Raw genomic sequence first — 8,448 nt, 5'->3', positions numbered from 1 at the left:
GCTAGATATCTGATTTTAAATCCTATCCTAACACAAAACTGCCATGTGACATGAGGAACTGGAAACTTTCCCAAGCTGTTCCCATGAGAGGTTTCTTCATATGTATTTTGTTTGATGGCAACACACTTGGAAGAAATTCCCCTGAGTGCAGATGTTGTTGTAATTTTCTATTTTTCTTCTTTTTTTTTTTTTTTTTTTTTTTTTTTTTTAACTGAGGAGGCATGGTTTTAGGCAACCTGTTGCCTCAGCTGCCTGAGTCTGTTAGGGAGGAGTAGCTTAGTCATTACTGCACACCAACAAACATCTCAAATTAGGAGCTTTCCTCCTCAGAGGCTTGATCTAGAAAGGATGTTCAGATCACACCATGTGCACACGGCTTCCCATGGAACAGTGCTCCTGCTGCTTCTGTTAACAACTTCAGGGAGGTTAATGCTGCCTCTCCCCTCACACTGGACTCCAGGACCCTGATGTTCAGGGCATAAGCAGCTGGGATCTGGCTCTCGTTCTTGCCCTTGCCCACAAGGATTTAAATCACAGCTCCTGCCTCTCAGCTGTAGCAGGACTTCTGAGCTGATATATGATAAATCAGCTTTCTGTTCATTATTTGCCAAGAAGGTAAGGGAGGTAATCCCCAGTAGCACACAGAGCTGACTTGCAATGAAAGCAGCAAGGTGCAGTGTTTATCCACCTGCAGGAGAAGCTTCCTGTGGCCATGGGATGTGTGGTAAGGGATTATGAGCTGCATGTCACATATGCTTTAAGGGCTCTCACTCCAGAGATTCCAGCCATAGTGATTATATTGGATCTGAAATGGCATACAACATGCTACCTTAGTACAACTGTGCCTGGCTGGAAATTCTCTATGACAACTTTTGGGGATTTTAATGTGATGCATTTTCTACCTTCTTAGTAAGGGCCGTACCTGAGATCTGTCACTAAGACATAGTTTACAAAAAATACCAACCTTTGATTGTGGTTCAGGTCTGATATGCAAATTGCTCAGATACAGGGCAGGTAGCCTTCCTTAGCTGCAGTATCTATGACTTTTGGCATTTATTTCCTGAAGTTAACTGTTAAACAGCAGCTGTCCCACTCTATGAATGCTAAAAAAAAAAAAGTACAACAGCTATTTCTCTTTCCTAACAGGCCCATTTTAGAGGCCCTCACTTGGCAGCTTCTGTGATTCATGCCAAATTGAACTAATTTCCATGACTATTAAGGGTCATTTGCAGAGAGTTACACATAACACAGCACAGGTTTGCAGTGAACACTCTCTGAGAGCTAATTTTTCTGCTGGCTATGGTCTGTATCACAGCAGCACTGTGACCATCTGTGTGAACAGAAGCACCGCATAAAAGCAGAAAAGGTTAAGTGAAAAGATCTGCTGCCAAGGGAAGACTCTTAAATCTCATTAACAGCTTTCTTCTTTTTAATGCATTAATTCCAACTCCAAACTGCATAATGGTAGGAGCCTTTGTTTTGCCCCTTGTATGACATGCATACATCGCAGCTAGAAAAGCCATTTCAGATGCTTGAGGAAGATGAAATATGAGTTGGCTCAGTCAGTTGGAGTGATCTTGCTCTGAAATTTAAAAATGGCATGATCTGAAGTTAGTTCTGCAAATGCCTTAACACTTAGCTATATTCAAGGCCTATATATGAAAGGAAAACATTCAGGGCTTCTGGACTTCCTTCTCTGGATAGCAAAAAGGTCATCTAACTTCATGGAGATTCTTGCATAGAGCAGAACTGTCCCCAGAGAGCTGCAGGGAATGTACAGAAAGGTTGCATTTAGTTAATAGCAATGTGTGAGGATTCATCATTTTTGCAGCCTCATTCTTTGGTTTAAGGCATGCTCTGTGAAGGCTTGAACTTCACCTAGAGGCAAGGCACTCTGTGTATTTAAATGATAAGCAAAACAAGTAAACACAGAAATTAGAAGGTGATTAGCATTATTAAAAAGATTTGCAAACTCGGTTTGAACTTTCTGCAATTACTTAATGAAACAAATTCACTCCAGTGTCTGTTAAATCTTTCAGATTGTCTCAATCAAGACTGAGGGGTGTGAATAAGCAGGGATTAGTTTGGTCACTGTGGTGGTAAAAGAAGGGGTAGTGAGTGTGGCACATATGAATTAAAGGGACTTCTAATCCTAGAAAGGAGAAGAAGAATGCCCTTGATAACTTATTAAATCACCTTCCAGGCTTACTATGATGTTATCCTCTGTGGCTTCAGGTCTGCACAGGCCATAGGTTTTTAAGAGCAAATGACATATGGTGTCAACTTGGCCAGCAAAGGATTTTTTCCCTTCAGTGTTTCTCATGTGCTTTATTCATGTTTGCTAAATTCCTCCAGAGCCTCCTGCGTATTGTAACAGACCTCACCAATGCCAGCTTTTCATTGCACTCTTTTCAATAGACTAGTTTGTTGCCCAGAGCAATAGCCTGGGCAAGTCTGGGGACTGAAAAGATCTAAAATTAAAACCCTGCAGAGAAACACTTTGTTCATTCCTAGAGAAATGAAATACTAATATATCTTTGCCAGAAACAAAGGAACCAATCCCACAAAGAAATGACAGTGTTCTGTTGCGTTTCTTTGTTTCGGTGATGTGTGCCCAGGCCAGCGGACTGCACAGGCTGCTCTTCTGCACAGCAAATAACTGTGCTGGGAGAATTGTTCATTTCCCACAAAGCCTTTCTGCCAGGAAGGCCATTTTTCAGCATCTTGGCAGAAGGGTGGCAACTGCCTACTTTTTCATTTGGCTTAAGAACCACTTCTCAGAATACCTGCATTTTTGACAGGAAATACCTGAGAAGCTGCTAGATTCACCTGCCCCTTTTTCAGCACCCACACATAGTGGGACACCAGCATGGGCTGTGACTTTTTGTGTATGGGCCCTCCTCTAAAGATTTATTTGGTTTTTAAATGGGTTTGAAATCAAATGAAATGTAACACCCTTTCATGGAGACACACAAAGGCTCAGGAGAGTGATGCTACTGACTTCCAGACTTTTTTAGTTTGTAGGTGCATCCTGACTGGTACCCTTACGTGGCAACTGCGACCAGAAAACATTTTGAATTGGAGCACGCCTTTGTTTCTTTATTGCTACTTATCCTTGTCTCAGGAGCTAAGAGTTTTAAAATGTTGAGGAACATGGTTCATTTTGATGCTGGCCCTAGCCCCCAAGGCAGACCAGTGGAGGTGTGCTGGGATGTGAGCTGAAAAGTACCATACAATGTTGACAAATAGATGTCATTCTTTGCTTAAGCTTGGACCTTGTGTAAAGCAAAGCAATATTAAAATATGTGGTGCTGGCTTAATTGTGAAGTAATCCTTCTCAAATTGGCAGGTTTCTTTTTGTCAAATTCCCCATCATTTTCCATTGGTGTTTCAGGCAAGGGAAGCATTGGAGCAAGACAATGTGTGTTGAAAACTGAAAATGTTTTAGCAGATCTTGTGGGATTTGAATTGAAGCTCTGGTGACAAGTGATGTAGTTCTCTGCCATGGAATCAAGAAAAAGACCTGTAAGGAACTTCATGGTACATTAGGTCATTTATACTTCATAGCTTTATTGGCTTTGCACTTTCATCAGCTGCTCATCACCCATGATGCTGTAAGTACAAAGTAATTCTGGTTACCTGTAGGCTTGCTCATCTGCAAACACCAGCAAATTTGAGGAAAAGAACTTTACCAGCTGTGTATAAGTCTAGGATACCTGGCAGAAAATTGGCATCCCCTGCTATGGCAAGTTGAGGAGAGGTTGAAATGAGATGAAACACTTTATCTAGTTCCAGGGCAAAGAAAAGTGTGTAAGAATATCTTTGTGCTGTCTGGGAGGATCTGAATACTTCAGCATGCCAGAGAAAACTGTTAGTATCAGCCATGACATCTTGGAAATTCTTTACACACACTGTTGCTACAATAAAAGTTGTTTATCTTTCTGATTATACCATTTCTAATTCCCCTTTCACAGTGTACAATCATTTCTTTTTGTTATTTCAAAGAAGAAACAGTTTCTTGAAGTATTCTTGAGAGAGACTAAATAAGCAGTAAAAACCTGCTCTCTGTTTCCCTCTATCTAATTATAGTCAGAGCTTTAATGACTGGTACTCTATGATGTCTCCAAGAATTTTTACTCTAAGAATTTTTTGTCTGGGATCTGATCTCATGCTTTTTATGACCTACCGTAGCCCAGATAAATAAATTAAAGGATGTGCAGTGAATTTATTCAGACTTTTGTCACTGAGTACTCTATTGATGGCAGACCAACATGCAAATTCCTAATGTAAACTGCTGTTCCTTTGAGCTGTGGCAGAACTGATCTTTGGTAATCTCTGAAGTGTTACTCTTAAAAGCAAAGAATTCCTAATCCAGCAGGATGATACAGTTTCACTGGGGCTTTCAGTTACTGTGCACAATGTTTAGGTCATTGGGCAACTGGGACTTGAGTTTGATCAACAGGTGCCAAAGATCTTTGGCTTGACCTCAGAGTAGGGCTAAAATGTTAAAAGGGTTTATTTGGCTACAAATTTCTAGCTATGAAGTCAGATGGGCCTAATTATGGGCACATTGCCTGTGAAGTCAGGAAGCCTGTATGCAGTTTTGAGGAAAAATATCACTAATTGAGATAAAGAGAGGGAAATTAACTTAATGTGGAGTACATAAATTGTTTCAAATTGTTACCAGATAACTTTGCTGAGGGAGAACGAGGTTCTGCCTCTGGAAAATGCCATTACTGACTGCATTTTCTGGCTCTGCCTGTAGAGGAATGCGTCTGATGGTGCTCTGAGCATTTAAAACTGGGCTAATGGCCACTGGGGCTGCAATCACATCCCCTGGGGCCCTTTGCCACCATACCTGGGGTCTCTTGAGCACCCATCCAAAAGTGAACTGTGATACCTGACTCTGGCAAGTGAAACCTTTCTGGTCCTTGCAGAGAATTTTCTTCATTGCATATAGACTTGTATGGGTCCTGTGGGAATGCTAACTTACGTCAGGAAGAATCTGTGCACTTCCTTTGTCAAGTCCTGGTTTTGTTACAGAATCTGCTTCATTCTAAAGGAGACTCCTGTGTACAGCAGGTGCAGAGAATCAGGTGGGCAGAAGACCAAGAGGGATCACTTGGGTAGTAGCTTAAATGAATGCTTCTCACTACCAGATTGGAGCTCCTGATTCTCTCATTAATTTCTTTGCTGTAAATGTAACTCATGTTCAATTCCTGTACACATTCCAGAAGGTCTAATGATAGTAAACCCCTCTCCCATGTCATTAACCTAATGAATGCAAAACAGTCTAACAAAACTCAGCGGAATTGCAAATACGCAGTTCTGTAGGATATATGAATAAAACTTGTGACAACTGACTTTTCTGTTTCCTCCTTATAGAAATGGCAATGGAACAAGTTCCAATTTATTTGAACTTCTAGTCATAACATTTATTATTAATGTCCTGTGTCTGGCCACAGTGTGCCAAAGGCAGTAAAGTGAATTCCTGACAGTACAGACTTTAAGTAACAAAGATCATAATCTTACCATTTTGTTCCTTGCTCTTTTATTTTTAGACAATTCTAATGTATTTTTACCTAAAGTCCACATGAAAAACAGATAATTTGAAAACATTTTCCTATAAAGCATACTATTTAGCAGCTGTTCTGAACTTTTCATTTGCCTGCTTAAAGGTAGATAAGCCAAAATCTTTAAAGGGTTATATCCTTATCAAAATTTTAAGTCTCTACTTTTCTTTTGTTGTATTGCTTGCAAGGTTATACTCAGAAAGTAGTTTCTGTTGTTCCCTGTTTCTTACTTGGCTCATTCCATAAAATATTTCAGTTAAGGAGCTTTCAGACTTGGAGAAGGCTTAGGGCTCCAAGCATGTTGGGACTGAAACCTCATGGCAGAGTGAATACCTAGAAGTGCTTTTTGACTTTTTCCTCAGATTTTGTTATTTTTTTCCATTTTCCTATTTGTTATCCTGCCATTCCCCTTGCACCTATGGTGCAGTGTAGAATTCAGCTTATTTTCTTGGATTACTCACTCACTAGAGTGTAATGTTTCTTGCCCCATAACCTGCAGGACTTTTACTTGTGTGAGTGACTTTTATCAAGTCACCAGAAAGAAGGCTGCATCTCAAGTAGCTCCCTCCATCACACCATATACCATAACCATTGTGCAGGCTTTAATTCTGACAGGGCATTGTAACAGCAAAAAATGTGAGGCCTTGAGATAAATTTCACCCTTCCGTGTGAACACTGACTTTTGCTGTACATTTAGGTCAGAGTATGGATCAGTGATGAGGTACAGACTTTGACTCCTGCACCATTTGCTTGCAAGCACTGATGTATGGAGCTAAAGAGCTCAGGAAGCTGCACTCTGTCTATTTTGGGTGTCCCATGATGTGGGTGAATCCACTGTACTGAGTTAGAACAACCCCAAGTCAGCTGATTGAACACATGGTATTTTTGAAAGATTATTCTGCTGAGAGTTTGCTACTTAAATCTGGGGACCAGGCTTTCCAGGATGGTAGCCACAGCTTGGGATGCTATTTTCATTGCCTATATGAAAAAGGCCTATATTACCTTTTTTTTTTTTTTGATTAAGCTGATGACACAGCCTTACTCATCTGTTTTCTCTGCTTGTAGACGATTTTTTTTTTTTTTTAATTGAAGGGGTTCAGGAGAGTATTCTTGGTCTGAAAATCACTGGATGTAGACTTTGCTGCGTTGGTTACCTGTAAAGTATTTGCTGTGGTTCTAATACAACCAGGGTCCATTTTGAAAGGGCTGTCCCTGAGGTTTTCAGTATTTGCAACTCTCTAAATTCTGTATAAATATGAACAGAAATAAATGTGCTGATCCTTTGGTTTTAAATAAGCCTTTAAAACAGAGCTCACTGAGATGGTTCTGCTATAGAAGACATGACCTTTCTGGGAGCCCGGGGATGTGTTAGCATGCTGTTGGCAGGCTGAACATAGTCTTTGGGAATATTACGTTACACCAGCAGTAAAATCTACCTAAGGCTTACTGCCATATTGATTCCTTAGTGGCTATATTCATAAAAAGGATACATGGTAGGGACTGGAACATGACTCTTTGGTACTGAGCCATGATTTGAGCTTTCATCTTTGTGTTCTCTAGCATCATGAATGAGTTTTAAACTACAGGCTGTGGAAGGCTGTGCAAGGCTTGAAGAAAGACATCCCTTCTCTGTCTCAGAATAGGACTTGGTTCAGAGGAAAAAATTGAGATATGAGAGCTTGAAAAGTGGGTTATTGCTGTTCAACGATTTTTCTGCCCTCTGATTTCAGACTTCCCGTGCATCATTTTGATGACACTATTTCACCATTAGTTGTGGAGCAGCAGGAATGAAGTGATTTGGAAGATTTCTTGCGGTGAGCCGAACCCCTGCTCTGAATATTTTTCTTCTGTCTATAATACATAGTGAGTGAGTAATCCAAAACCTGGGTTACATTTAGCAGAATTCTCTATGTGGGCTGGAGTTTTGTGCTGGGACAACAAGTATAGGCTGTTCAGGAGTTATTTAACCAGGGACAGTCTGTCTCAGCACACCACTAGTGTGTTATGCACCTCAGCTACTTAAAAGAGCATGCTTGTGCTGGCCAGGGGAGGGTTCATTTTCTTCCCAGGAGCTATGTTTTGGCTTGTGCTGAACACAGGGCTGATAACAGAGAGATGTTTTTGTTACTGTTGAGCAGGGCTTGCATAGAGCTGAGGCCTTTTCTGTTTTCCGTGCTACCGTGGCTGACAAGGAATTTGGGTGTGCATGGGATGCTGGAAGGAGACACAGCTGGGACTGGTGACCCCAGCTGACCAAAGGAATATTCCAGCCCATATGACATCCTCCTCAGGATATAAAGTGGGGGGAAGGAGAAGGAAAGCAAGGAGATATTTGTAGTGAAGGCATTTGTCTTCCCAAGTCACTGTTATCTGTGATGGGACCCTGCTCTTCTGAGGATGACTGAACACCTGCCTGCCCATAGGAACTGGTGAATTAATTCCCTGTTTTGCTTTTCCCATGTGTGTCTTTTGCTTTCCCTTTTAAACTCCATCACAACCCACAAATTCTCCAGCTTTTACCCTTCCCATTCTTTCCATGACCCTGCTGGTGGGTCATGGAGTGAGTGAGTGGCTGGGCGGGGCCTAGCTCCTGGCTGGGGTTAAACCATGGCAGTACTGTTAAGAAACCTATATATGAAAGAAAATGGCTTTTCTACTTCTTGTTACTTGGCACCAAAAGGGTTAGCAAAGTCCAAAAGCATAGCACAGCTGATTTGGGGATGCTCCTACTGGGGTACAGGTGCTGTCACTTGCTGTGTTCTTTCAGTGCAGCATTGCATGTGACACTCCATGAGAAACGAGTACTGGTAAACAAAAACAAAAAAAACAAAAAAACAAAAAAAAACACAAACAAAACAAACAAACAAACACAAAC

General features: G+C 41.1%; 1 long non-coding RNA gene across 3 annotated transcripts in view; it reads left to right on the top strand.

Annotated features, from left to right (window-relative positions):
- The first annotated feature begins 221 nt into the window (after positions 1-221).
- LOC121469756 (uncharacterized) overlaps positions 222-8,448 on the top strand; it is a 46,784-nt gene continuing 38,557 nt past the window's right edge. For 2 of the 3 annotated variants that reach the window (XR_012055168.1, XR_012055167.1), the window contains exon 1: positions 222-7,436. This is a non-coding gene — a long non-coding RNA (uncharacterized lncRNA). The remainder of the gene's footprint in view (positions 7,437-8,448) is intronic. The other variant, XR_012055169.1, reaches the window with a different exon arrangement.

The sequence above is a fragment of the Taeniopygia guttata genome, chromosome 3 (genome assembly GCF_048771995.1).
Source record: "Taeniopygia guttata chromosome 3, bTaeGut7.mat, whole genome shotgun sequence".
NCBI classification, from domain to species: domain Eukaryota; kingdom Metazoa; phylum Chordata; class Aves; order Passeriformes; family Estrildidae; genus Taeniopygia; species Taeniopygia guttata.
The sequence above is the reverse complement of the archived record's forward strand: the minus strand, read 5'-3'. Positions and strand labels throughout refer to the sequence as shown.